This window comes from Paramormyrops kingsleyae, chromosome 4 (assembly GCF_048594095.1).
Source record: "Paramormyrops kingsleyae isolate MSU_618 chromosome 4, PKINGS_0.4, whole genome shotgun sequence".
NCBI lineage: Eukaryota > Metazoa > Chordata > Actinopteri > Osteoglossiformes > Mormyridae > Paramormyrops > Paramormyrops kingsleyae.
This window is the reverse complement of record NC_132800.1, coordinates 35,099,686-35,113,833: the sequence shown is the minus strand read 5'-3', so window position 1 is coordinate 35,113,833 and position 14,148 is coordinate 35,099,686. Positions and strand designations below refer to the sequence as shown.

General features: G+C 44.2%; 1 long non-coding RNA gene across 2 annotated transcripts in view; it reads left to right on the top strand.

Moving 5' to 3' along the window:
* Positions 1 to 14,148, top strand: part of LOC111845874 (uncharacterized) — a 39,258-nt gene that overhangs the window by 18,333 nt on the left and 6,777 nt on the right. Inside the window, exon 4 of one of the 2 annotated variants that reach the window (XR_002838752.2) lies at positions 1,224 to 1,477. The exons of the other annotated variant lie outside the window; for it this stretch is intronic. This is a non-coding gene — a long non-coding RNA (uncharacterized lncRNA). Of the gene's footprint in view, positions 1 to 1,223; positions 1,478 to 14,148 lie in introns of those variants that run through there. 2 annotated transcript variants of the gene reach the window in all.

The window sequence follows — 14,148 nt, the reverse complement described above, 5'->3', positions numbered from 1 at the left end:
CTGAACATCACGGCCATGCCATCCATATACAGGGGCAAACTGACACAAATTAATTTTAACCATGATGCAACACATAGAGAGCAAGTAACAACAGCAATAACAGCAACAACAAAAACAGCAAAAATATAATCATCAAACCCATCATCACCGGTGGGGTGGAGGTTAGCTCTGTTGCTTCACACCTCTGGACCAGGGTTCGAGTGTCTGGCCTGGCCCCATGCATGTGGAGTTTGCATGTTCTCCGCGTGTCATCGTGAGGTTTCTGTCTCATTCTCTATTTTCCCGGTCCTCGAGTTGTCATGCCATCCATATATAGGTATAGAGCAGCACGAAGACAAAGGTGCCGCATACACACAGCGAGTGACAAAAGGCGGCATTCACAATAATGCAAACAGTGTGAAAACACAGGACGTTGTAAGATAAAGGGGCTGGATGCAAGACAAAAAGAAAGGGAACACGATCCCAGCTGAGGGTGAAGGTTCTTTGTAATACGCGCCTCAGGTGTGGATCACATGGTTGCCCAGATGGGGAGGAGACCGGGCCCCTTGTTTACCCAAAGTGAATGAGGGAAACTCAGGAGATGCAGAACGTATTACACTGACTGACAGGGAGCGAATCCAGATGGGACGGATCAGCTAGGCGGATTGAGGAAGTGTTGAAACAGAAGCAAAATAATGAAGAAAAAAAAAGGGAATATTGGATATGTGACTCTCAGCAGATAAAAATAAGGCCCAGCAATAATAAGAGAGCAAAGACTGTAGAGGGGGAGGAAGAAGGTATGAAAAGGGGTATTAACAAACAACACTCTTCACAGTCTGTCAGACTCAGTGTGAAGGAACTACTTGTGAGTGTGTAACGCTTCATCGTCTCCAGCGATGAAATGTACATTTTTATGGCTATGTTCTCCTCAGTTCCCATGTGCAGCATCTTACTGGGGAGCTTGAAACAGCAGCGGCTATAAAACAGGCCAATGCGCAGGGCCGAAGACCAGGAGGACCCAAAACAACAGGCCAGAAATACCTGCATGGTGTTTTATAAGAGCGAAGGGTTTGGAGACAGGAAATTGCTTATGTTCCACAAAAAGGAAAACTTCAGTCAAGGGAAAAGAAGCAAGATTAAATAAACAGCTTGATGTTTTCCACTTTTCTTGAGTATCACATTTTCTGTTTCGGTATTTTATTCTATGTTTATTTTTTCCCCCTGCTTGATCCACTACTTCGAAGTCTGGTACTAAGGATCAGGCACCAGACAGGGCACCACCAGCCTGTGGGAAGCCCCCTGGCATTTCAGCCGGCGCCCATATCTGGCATCGCTCCCGAAACATGGCCGGATAAACAGGAGGACTTGGATACCGGTGCCACAGCTGTCAGCAGATGGGACGTTTAAATTTGAATCTGTTTCAATCTGAATTCTCCGCGCGACTCTGAATATTCTGGGTGACAGGTGAGAGCGCTCTTTCACACCTGCTTGGTGAAAACACCCGGTAACTCTGGAGTTCTTTAGCTCTCCTTTTTAAAACGTCTTCTACCTCAAAATAATATATTAGGTTGATTGACATCATGACCTCTTACAAGGGGATTATATCAGAGGTATAAAGCTGTACATATGCATCACTTACTGATGTTGGTGTAGAGATGTGCAAAGGTAAAATGACTCTACACTCCAGCGTTTGATTGCACTAATCAGCTGGGTCCTACTGATACGACATCTTGCGATCTTCAGGTTATTTTTGTTTAGACTTTAGATAGCATACAACAATTGGAGGAGGCAGGAACAACCAATCAGATGTCTTGGCCCCGCCTCCTCTAGTTGCGTGAACCCCCCTCTTCTACAATATGATTGGTTATCTCTCTGAACCAACTAATGTTCTGCCCTTAGATCAGTTTTAAAACTCCCACAAACTATGTCTGGCTAAAGTAGCGAGAGTCAAAATGAAGGTAAACTTAAACTCAATTATTCAAACTTTGCCACCTTACTGTCATCAAATTGTGACAATTAAAGGCTGGGGTCTTCATCCTTCCTTGAACCTGCGACCACTAAATGAACATAGACCACAGCTAGGAACTAAGAACGTACATATCAAGACTGAAACACTGATTCCTTAAATGTGAATGCTCCATTTTGCAAACCAATGCTAATGTTACAATATTATTATTTTTCTATTTATCCGGTAATTAAAATGTTTATATTATTATAAATATGGATCTGAACAGAAACCAGTCAGGGCTGCCCATGGGGTGGAGTGGAGTGGGGAGACTTTAAGGAACCCAGACACTATTTACTAGGAAATGGAGCAATCTGCAAATTTTATCATCAGGGATGGGTCAGCACTGAATATCGGTGATACCAAACTTAATACTGGATTGAAACAGATCAAAAAGAAAGAAAATCAGAGGTATCGCCCATCCCTATGAGAGATCCCCTACCATTAAGGTGCGATCTTATAAATACCTAAGAACAGTGATGGATCAGGGCTCGGGGAGGGACCCCCTTGCCAGTATAAGATGTTAAATCTTTGTTTTGTTGACAGAATGAAATAAAAGAGGGGCGAGTGCACATTATGTGGAATGCAAGACAGTATCAACAACGCATTTCACCAAGTTTCACAAAACGTTTCTTCATGCCTGTCTGATTCATGGCGTTGATTGACACCAAAGGGCTGCTGTTTAAATTAAGCTTTACTTCTCTGTATAATAAGTTGCTTATTTTCTTTATTCATTGTGGCAGGGAAAGTATTTTCCCTGTGTGCAGATTCATTCTGCTGTTCAGATGATCTAAAACCCATAACATCACACAGCACTGGTCATGCCGCAAAATTTATTTTTCTTCTGGAATCGTCCGTCTGGCAGAGCTTAGCGTTCTCCCACTATATTACCATCATAGATCTTCGGAATTGACAAACTAAGCCAATTACCCTCGCCTAACGACTTGTTCCTCAAACAGAGACCCGAGACAGTGTATCTTCGTTTGCCACGCCCCCTTTTCTGTTTTACAATAATGACGGTTGCTACGGTCTGTCTTGAAAATGGGTCGTTAGGGCTGAGGAGCCTTAATTCACAAAAGCTGTTTCCAGGAGAGATTTAAAAATCTGCTCATTTAGGCCTGCCGACCGTCACGGGCAAATTGGATGCGTGTGGTTTTTGGGGGAACGGATGTTAATTGGGACGGTGATTAAACATGTACAGTATATGTAGACAGGATGCTGGAGGGTCTTCTCAAATTATCCGAGCGTGCAGTCAGGAATACCCAGGTGCTCAATGGAGTGTGTTAAGGATTTAAACTGATCCGTTCGCATCTTCTGTGGGTCTTTCCGCTACACTTTGGATAGAAAAAGACCTTTGTATCAATACAAATTATAGTGATATCAGCTCAGGGCAGATGAAAATCAGCGATTTAATACATCTGTCAGACAGACCACTCAAGACAGGTTTTCCACCTGCTGGTTTGGATGGATTAGGCATAAGGAGTATTAGGAGTATTAGGACGCGCATTATATGTTATATGATCTCAGTGCACTTCCCAGGATGGACGGCACCCCCCCCCCCCCCAAAAAAAAAAAAGAATAGTGGCTTTTAGAGAGTAAGTTTCAAAATGGCCTGATCAGCAAACAGAGATCGGTGTAACTATACATACATCTATGGCAACTCAGTCAGACGTAACATTTCATTTCCCCATGGAAGATGTTAGGCAAAATGTTCCAAAACCGTCTGCTGAGTTTCAGAACATATCATGTCATATTTCACCTGTCTTTACTCGCGGAGAGACATTTATGTTTTCGTTTTGCCCTAGTGTATTTCGATTAAACTGCTTACAGCTTCTGCAATGGAGAAATTGATCCGAATACCTTTGTAGATGTTTCTGATCTTGTTTATTCCAGCAAAAAAAAAAAAAAGACTCACCAATCATTGAGTTCATAATGGAATAACAAATCATTTAGATTACACTGCCTAACATTGGCTCATAACTCAATAGTGAATTACTTTTGATTATGTATAATGCCACCTATTACTTTTCTTTATGTGTGGGCCATCTGCTTTTAATAAGGCTGTTGGCTGATTTTTAAATGCACTAGGGTCAGAATGTTGATATATTTCGAACAGTCAGAAATCAATCCTCTGTCTGCAATTTGTTTCTTTAGCAAACAGTATTTTATCTCCAACTGAAAAAAAAAACCGCACTCAAAGACCTCTGAGGAATGCTAATCATCTTGCACATCCCTTTTTAAAATAACAACTGTCCAGTGTGGATTTCCGGACCTTCTCTGTTTATTTTTGAAGGGAGTAAAGGATCTTGACATTCATTAAACATTTTTCCCGGTTGTCAGCAGTTCTGATACCTCCCCCCAGAATGAAAGTAAACATGGAAAGGTCTACATCTCAGACCATCTCTTTCCCCTACAGCTGGTGCAAATGAAATCTAAAAAAAAACAAGCATTTGGCTATACAAAGTGTGACCTTTAAGCCACGAAAAAAAATTGCCGGATATGATACACAATGTCATCTTTCAAAAAGCATCTCAAAAAGGGAATCTTGATTCATCTTCATTCTTCTTTTTGCATGTTTATGCATGTTTAGCTAAAAAGTGACTAAACTGGCAATCGTGAGTGTCGAGTGAATTACTATCTGCCTACGTCCACATAAAAATCGATTAATAAATACATTCTGTTCACGCACCTGAAACATCGGACATAATATAATGAAATCAGTTTAATCGATTGTCAAAATAGTCTCTATGTATATACACTCTTGTCAGGATTTAGCATGCGAAGGAAAAGGCTGAACAGGAAGAGCAGAATAAAAATGATACAGAAATCGACAAAACAACAGGAATAAAATAGCTAGAAATTCAACCCCCCCCCCCCCACACACACACACACACACACACACCAGCATCATTTTCATCTGCTTGTAAATCAGGAAGACATCCCCCGGCCCCCCCCCCCCCCCCAATCATTGTTTATGTTTTGGACGACCGCCATGACAACAAATGAACTTAAGCGGAAGAATGAAATGAAATCCTCTAAATGAAAAACAAGGGGGTGGGAAGACGTAGTGTAGCTATTAGGGGCTGATAGAACATTTTGTCCAGTTCCTTCACGCCACTGTCGAGACTTTGATTCTGCTGCTATAAAGGACTCTCAGCTTATTTGGATTCCAAGGCAAGAAAATAAAGATCAAATGAATGCAACAGTCACTGAGTTGCCTAGAGACGGACAGGATCTTGAAAGCATTAAGAAGGGAAAGCAGACAAAAAAAAATGAAATCTTGATTAAGCCCTTGGAAGTGGCCTTTCCGAGAGCGGCTGCGGATCGGGGTGGGGGAGGCGTGTGAGGAGATCAATGGGGGGGGGGGTAATCGGCTGCCTTGGGCCGCTGACATTTCGGTCGCTGGCTTGTCGACGTCGCGTGAGGTTCATTTATTTTTTTTTGGTCTACGGTTTGGTCACCTTGCGAATTCACCGCGAGTTTGTGTGTGTGTGTGTGTGTGTGTGGGGGGGGGGGGGTATGTGAAATGAGGCCAAACTTTCCCGAACTTGTTAGGTGACTCGCGAATCCCGCCACTTTAATTTGTTGTTATGTGTTATCATAGCTGCTGTATTTAAAATGTCAATTCTTAACAAACCCGTTCCAGTAACACAAAAGCGCCACACGGATCCTTCAGGTTTATAATGATTTCTCACTACCTATGGAGCTCCTTTCATCCGGGAGTAGTGCATGGCGAGTCGGCCATTGATTTGGACTCTATCCTCGGTTCCTAACTAGCTGCCCCCCCCCATCCCCTGCTCCCCAAAGAGATGCCTATCCAGATTCAAACTCATTTCCTTCCGCCGCCTGTCGCCTCTCTCCGACGGCTGCCTTTGTAGGCGATGGTCGGCGCTACATGAGGTGCAGGGCATTAAAATTCAGATTTATCGCCGTGCAGTTTGGACATAGACGTTTCTCATCCCGGTTTTAATTGATACTGGGTGCCAGTCTGTGAGGCTACAGTAGGCAGATGGGCTTAAATGGGATGCAACTTATGGTACGTAGAACAGGAATTAAAAGGACGTCCTGTAAATCAGCACATGTGAGCGTCGCGCATAATTCACCGCCTAACTGCCGCCAATGAGCTCGGCATAGAACCGCATTAAATTCATGCATTACTGTCCAGCTTATGTGATCAAACAGCGATCAAAGCGTAAGTTTAATATCTTTAGAGGAGCTGATTTAATCAAAAGGCAATTCGGGATTATCTTGTGGGACAGAGAGTTTCAGATGTTTCACATAATAACGTTATTCTGTCCACATATTGGTATTTTATGCATCCTACTGCAGCCTCCAGTCGACGGACGGCAGGGGAGCAAAGGCGGGGATCGATATAAGTACCAATAAAGGATTTAAATAAATCATTAACACTAGATTATATGGTTATCTTTAAAACTGCCAACTGAGAGATACGGGAATTGAGTAAATATCAAGGACAACTGTAAATCAGGAACAGCAGCTGCTGAACTAGTCAGTAATAACCCGGAACCTCATTACGGGAGTCAAAGTGGGTGGTTTTTCAAACAAACAGTCATGACCAATTTTAACAGTGGGTGAGTATATGTGTTAACCTGCATTCAGATCTTCATCTGTTAACTTGAAACATAATTAAGGAAAAAAAGGCGGACGCAATACAGTCCATCCATCCATCGTTTGAGCAGAAATGCCACCTCTGGCGGTCACTTTAAAAAGGCCCATTTTAACTTCGCAAAGGAACTGGTTTCATAACCACACATAGACACCTACTTTACATATTAAGTGACAAAACACCATTTGTTGGATGGATGGATGGATGGATGTTTTTGTGCATTGTTTTGATGCATGTTGGAACAAATGCATTAAACTGAGAATCAAGTTTTGAAAAAGATGCAAATATGTGTGTTGGGGAGGCATTCATGTAAAAAAGAAGCACAGAGGACCCGTTACTCAATGGTACACAGAAGATTATATTCTAATACTGACTTTCTCATTCATACTTTTGCACAGTGAATTTCTATTAGATCAAGTAATTATGTTTAATTATATAATATATAATATATAATTATAATCAAGCACGGTTAAGAGTAATTTCAGTGAGTGAGTTAAACCCCATGTTTAAAAAGGAAATAAATGGCATGAAAAAGTCGTATCTGCTCTTCACAGGACCAGCCTCGATTTCTTATTCTTCGTGGTGAAAAGTTTCATTATTAAAACGTGATGCACATTTGCTGGCGAGGATCTCCTGGGGACGGAGCACGGGGAGGGAACGCTCCTCCCGAATACACAGCGAGCGTTTAGCGGCACGCGCGTGTCAACGCGCCTCTTCGCCTAATTACAGCCGCCCCGCCACCGCGACAGGAAATCAGCCGCGGAGCCGACAGGAAGTCCCACAGCTGTTAATGAGCAGAAATTTACCCCCTCAGCTTCACTTTTTAAACTTTATGTATTTTTTTTCCTGGCGTGCTTTCGGTCACAAGTGCGCAAAGGCAATTCTAGGGTTTTTTTTAAGGCAGAAGGGGGCGTAAAAGGGGCCAATGATCACTAGCCAATGATATGTTTTGAGTCGTAAGTGATGGGGGAGGGGGCATTTTAGGGGCCAATCAGCTTTCAGCTTGGCCCAGTGCCTCAGTGACCCCGCCCCTCTGTATGCCCCCATGTGCAGTATATGATGGTGACAGTATGACCATGCACAAGAGGCATGAGTCCTTGTTTCCTTGTGCCCCATCAAGGCAGAAGACTTCCAAGCAAAGTTCTCAAATTATTGACAGAATTGTAACTATTGAAATTCAGCCCTACAGAATTCTGTGTATATTAAGGTGCCTCCGGGTTTCTAATATACATCTGACATTATTGTTTTGGGCCTTAACTTGGAAAATTGGAAGTTAATAAATTGAGTGGTGACAGAATCCACGTAGCCGAACCCTACACAGTATACCGTGCAGATACTTTTGTTTTTACTAAATTATGGAGACGATTTTAATATGACATTTTTTTCTCTCGCATTATTAAATTTTCAGCATAAAGAGAGCAGCTGGTGAAACTGCCGTTGTCGCAGGGAACAGCGTTTGAGGAGCAATCAGAGGTGCCCCCCAGGTACTCTGTAGTGGCAATTTGTAGTGGGTAATACTGCAAATAAGTACGTCCCCCTATAATGGACTTGGGTGGCAGATGGACGGCAGCTATAAACCGAGGCCATTGAAGACGGTTTAGTCAGCCCAAGTCATGGAAGACCTTTATTTTTGATATTTTCCAGCCCCAACCCCACCCCCCCTCCCTCCAGAAAAATCAATGGAAGGTAATCTACTCTGTCAATGGAGGTAAAGTGGAGGTCACTCCTCTATGTTCTGACCCCTTTTTAAATTCCTCTATCAGTGCCCTGCAGAACGGCTGCTGATTTGATTCTTCTGCAACCTCCAGCCAACAAAGCAGACGACCCAGAATTAGGCGTGACTTCGCATGATTTGACGCATGCAGCGCGGTGCCTGAGCGGGCAGCTCCTGAGTCTTACACCTCCAGGGTTGTTGGTTCGATTTCTCTGCCTGGCTCTGTCGGTGTAGCTTGGCTGGGTTTCCTCCAAGTGGCCCAGTTTCTCCCCGCAGTTCGGAGACCCGCGGTTAGATGAACGGGCGTTTCTAAAATTATCAGTAGAGTGTGGGCGTGTGTCCTGCGATGGACAGGCAGCCTGTCCAGTGTGTCCCCTGCCTTGTTTTCCTGCACTTCCTGGGACAGGATCCAGCGGTCATGGAAAATGGATGGAATTATCATTCTGAGGCAGAATGTTCCAGAAAAACAGACATATTAATGTCTTTCTGTTCTAAGTCTGGTTGAAGTTTCCTCAGTTCGTGCGTTTTAGCAGCAATGGCACACAATGTTCCACGGGATCGATGACAGCTACTACATGGTTACACACATAACGATGATCAGCGATTAACTTATTTAATAGGCCCTCCCACTCAAGGCGTCGTAATTTTAAAATCTCACACTAATGCGACTTTGGGGCCTGCTGAACCTGAACTGGTTGTTGACGAAGGCTTATGAGCTGCAAAGGAAGGTGTAATGCAAACACTGACCACTTGGGTGTGCAGTGCAAATATGGATCATCAAAGGTGCCTGCACAACCCGAGGTTTCAAACTGCTTTTGCTGGAAGTTCCCGTGAAGTTCAAAGTTAGAGAAAGTGTATAATGCAAAAATACAGCGACAACTGCTTTATCCAACCACCTATCCATCCATCCATTCATCCATCCGTCTGTCCATCCACTCACCCATCCATCCGTCCATCCATCCATTCATCCATCCGTCCATTCATCCATGTTCCAACCACTTATCTTGATTAGGTTTATATATATTGCTCTGGAAAAACCACAGCAACAGTATTAGTTTCCCTCATTTCTCAGTTCATTCTTCTGTGTAAAATATACATTTTCTTGTAAACTGCAGCCTGGGTCTCCCCAGTATCTCATTAATGAAGAGCTTCTTCCTTGCTTTTTGGGACTTCAGTCCTGCTTCTAGGACCCTGATACGAACTTGTCCTAACAGTGCACTTCACACCTGCACTTAATGTTTCCCGTTCCTTTTGAAGGTCACTTGATGGCATCCTCTGATTAGTGAGAAAGTGTCGGATTAGTTGACGGCCATCTCTGTATTAGAAAGTCGCTTCCCTTTACCTGGCCGGTTTCTGGTCGCTCCCAGTGTCTCCTGCTTCACCTTATTCTTGTGTACTGCAGTCTTAGAAATTTTGAGCCTGGAATCATCCTGCCACCCAGTGTAGCCTTCTGCCAGCAGAACCAGGATTAAACCAGAATTAAACCAGGATTTAACAATGCAGATTCTTAAAAAATATGGAGTGGTCTCTTAATTTCTGCCCGAGCTGTAATCAATGATGGGCCAAGAAACAAAAAAGAAACTGGATACATTGTTGTGTTTTACTGCCATCAGTGTAGGTGTGTTATAACGAAGCTAAAGCTAACGACAGCAAGCTAAGATCTCGACGGCTAAGAAAAACCAAGTACCCCAAACCCGCTTTTAAAAGAGGCGTCGGATGAGTTGGGCACAAACGTCACGATTAAACGGCTTCTCTGCCTGCGTTTAATCCTCTGCTTTTATAATGAAGAATTTAAAAATTTAAAATACATTTTGTAAAATACATAAAAAGGCGAAATGGTAGCTGATTAGCACAGTCATCGGGCCGACGGCCGTGAGATCTTCATTCCTGCAAAGATGGATGGGCAATAGGAAAGCTTCTCACACCCTCAAACCGGCGTAACGAAATTCCCGCACCTGACTGCTGTTGTGGAAGAATGGTACTGGTGTTAGGGGGAATTATGGGGTCCATGTTTTGTCTTAGGCCTCAGGCAGGAAGATGCTGTTGCTTTTTTGGATTGTGTTTAGGAACAACACATTGTCCTAGGCTGCGGGCCAGAGTATGTTGTTGTTGCTCTTCCTCTCCACCGTATCTCTCACTGGCTGACTCCTCTTCCTCACACTGCAGGACCTGTCCACCCGTCACGCCCAGCCTGTCCACTTCGCAGGGTTGGGACGCCGAGATGGTGCCGGCCAATATATTAGGAGACATAGGCAGCCGCCTAGGGCTCCATCTTTTGAATGGGTGCCTATTAAGCAGACTGCCAGCATTGTCCTGGTGTGAGCAGCATGTATAGCATGCTATGCACCATCCAGAACAAAGTGAAATTGGGTGGTGAAGTTTGGCAGGGTGGGGGTGCCTGCGGTGAAGCTTGCTTAGAGCACCACATGGATTGGAGGGGGGGCGTCCTTGGTTCCCATCCACGAGCCCTGGGGCGGCAGGCTTCAGACTCCGCGACCTTTGACCTTGCCGAGAGCTGGCCCGTTCTGCGGCTCTATGTCTAGGACGTCGACAGCCTGGAGAAAAAAAACACAAACAAACAAACGAATGAAGATCAGATAGCCTTTTCTAAACAGTGAGCGAGACGCGGCTTAAACGCTGGGTTCTTTCTGGCACTGAGGAAGTATCGAACTCTCGTTATCTGACTCGTCCCTCTCTCTATATCATCTATCATGTATTATTAATCATCTGCCTATTTATAATTTAGGGCCTTCGTGTTTATGCAATGCGTGCAGCTTTTCAGCTTGTCATGTTTAATCCGCCGTTTGCGTCGTGAGGACATTTCACACCGCTGCCAGCCGGAGTTAAATGAATCCCGTCTCACTCCCACACCCGCCCTCGCACCCGCAGCCGATCGACTGTCGGCCTGTATTCGCCCATAAACGCGGAATTAAATTGGAATTGTTTATGCCGCTTTGTCTCCGTTGACGAGTGAGTGACGGTCCGTGCAATGTCGTTCTCCGCGGACCCGAGGATTCCTGACAGCGTTTACAAAGGCAACACAGCAGGAAAATTATATCTCTATAAAGCCCCGTCGTCAGCACTTTAAGCTTCTGCGATTGCTCACTTTTTTGTTGTTTGGCAGTTCTGACTTGCAAATGCAAGAAGAAAAATAAATAAATAAATCTCAGAATGTGGGAATCAACTATTGTCAGCTTGTGTATTTCCAGGGCAGAAAGAAAAAAACAACTGAAACTGTAATATTTTTCTGACTGACAGTCCTGAATTAATCTTCAACTCTCAGTTCACTACCAGGACAGTAAGCCGGGCTCATCAGGACTGTAGGGGGCGTAGTGTTTAAACAGCTGGGCCCAACATCTGTGGGCCGTGGAGATCTGTGTTTCCTCGTCGCAGGATCCAGAGACAAAATCTTCTTAAGGCAGTCGAACGTTCTGCTCTTTTATGGCGTTCAAAAAGGCAATAAGTAACAGCGACTCGGGTGTTAGAAGAATTTTATAGCGCGATACTTTCCCGAATATATGCATAAGAGACTCCGAGATTTATGACAGCTGCAAATCACTAGCTGGTTAATTGCCTGCATCAGAAGTTGTATAATTGATCCTGTTTTGAGATGTCTGAATGATTCACAGTGCAGAACAATTTATAGTCCAGTCTCTCGCTCCTAACTTCTCCCCTAATCAACGTGAAGTATATTACACATATCAATTTTCCTCTATTTTTTTAAAATCCACTTTTTTTACGTGTAATATTCTGACCTCTATAGCTGCTTTGCCTTTAAACTGAGGTCTCCCGGGTTGTGCTGCGCATTGCCGTCGCATGAAATACAGCTGCATGCGGCGGCGTCGACAAACAGCGTCGGGAATAATCCATGCGACATGCACATGACGCGGCACTAGCATCTTGGCGTGTCTGTCCACGATCTCCTGGTGCCGCTGTCCTTTTTATCTCTGGACTGTATTCAGGACACACGGTGAACATCTAAACCGCTGCCGCGTGATTTATTGATATGGCCTCTGCTTCGTGGCATGCTCTTGCAGGGTCAGTATGCCCCTGGATCGCCGATCGTATAAGGATGCGCCGTCCATACTGTGGGGGCTCCGGTTCCATAGCTGGGCAGAAGTATCTGGAAAATAGTCATGAATAAAGTATGCCTTTCTCTCTGCAAGGCTGTGTGCAAAGTATTTTTTTGAAATTCTCCTCAGTAACCAAGCGTTGAGGGTGATGGCATGTAGGTGAAGTGAAGGATTATCTGTCCGGTGAGAAACTGTTTGTAGGTTTATGGAAATGTCTGTGGGCAGGGTCTTGCTGTTCTTTATTCAGGTACAGCAGCTGTTTGTTATTATTGTCAGAGTGGCTCTCTGCTTCCTAATTGGTGTTCTGAAGTTCCATCCGGTATGTGACTCAGCAGGTATGGACACTGTGTTTGTCATCAGTAGGTTGTTGGATTAAATCCTAGGGTTAGGAGAATGATTTCACTGTTGGGCCATTGAGCATGGCTCCTAACCCCCAGTTGCTCTAGAGATTATCTCGCCCTGCTTTCCCCCCCGGAAAACAGGATCTGGTAAATACGTAAATTATAGATGGTAGGTAGGTTCCTTACGGGCGGGAACAGCTTAACACCTGGGTTTGATGCTGCAAGGTGGGCGAACGCACTGTGACGTATTACGAGGATCATTTATGGAGTGGAAGCCAGAACTTTCATGACAATCACCGGGGATGATTTGGCGCGCTGTCTCCTCGTAGCCACAGCTTCCGGAAGTTTCTGTGGGGATTAGCGTCAAGGCAAGCGCCAGTGCATCAAACTGTCTCGGGGGGAATAAAAATGGCCGTCGCATATCTCCACACAATTAGGGGGTATTGCAATTGCGGGTTAAATTGCTTTTACGCTAGAATGCATGTTTGACAGGCTGATAATGTGCAATGTTTGGCTGAGCACGCTTCTGAATTTCACGGCAATATGGGTGCGTTTCTGCACCTGAAAGCCTAAAACAGGCGCATGATACACACCTGAATTTTCATCCTGCACCTGAAAGCCTAAAACAGGCGCATGATACACACCTGAATTTTCATCCTGCGCCTGAAAGCTTAAAACAGGCGCATGATACACACTTGAATTTTCATCCTGTTTCCACTGAAAAATGGCAAGAAACTGTTCTAAATTGTACTTAATAGGAAATGCTATGCTTATATCAGGAACTAGAGTTTGGTTACACAAAAGGATAAATAATAGTTGTTTGCTCTTTAAATTGGTTTTACTGGTGTTCAGGCATCGACATCCATTCTGCAAGGATCTGATCAAAGTGATTGTATCAAAATACAAACAATATAAATCTTTGTCTTCATGTTCAAGACAGAAATTCACAGTTAATTATGTGGGGGGGGGAATGGAATTATTGAAAAAATGAAAAGGAAAAACAGCAGGACAGCGAAATAATGCTCAGAAACGGCAAGATATGAACCAAGAGCAGGACAGTCTATCAGAGTTAGACAGCACAATGTGCCTCTTCGCCCCTAATTCCCGTCTTAAGGAGGAAAATGAGACTTTGTTTGGGAATAACAGACACTCTGGGCTGGCTTATAAAACGCCCCCACGGAACTGAGTCGCATTTCTGTCGATTTAAAAAGCCAGAAACCTGGATTCATTTGTTTCCAAGGCAGCTCCCAGGGGGGCAGGACATGAGCCCCCCACCCCATTAAAAGAGCACTGAGCTCCTTACAGAATCGATCCCTTTCCTGATTGAACCTGTTTGGGCTTCTGGCACAGAACTGTGGAGACTCTCTGTGAAGAGGGGGTCACGTGATCACAAGTATTTGTGCAGCTGT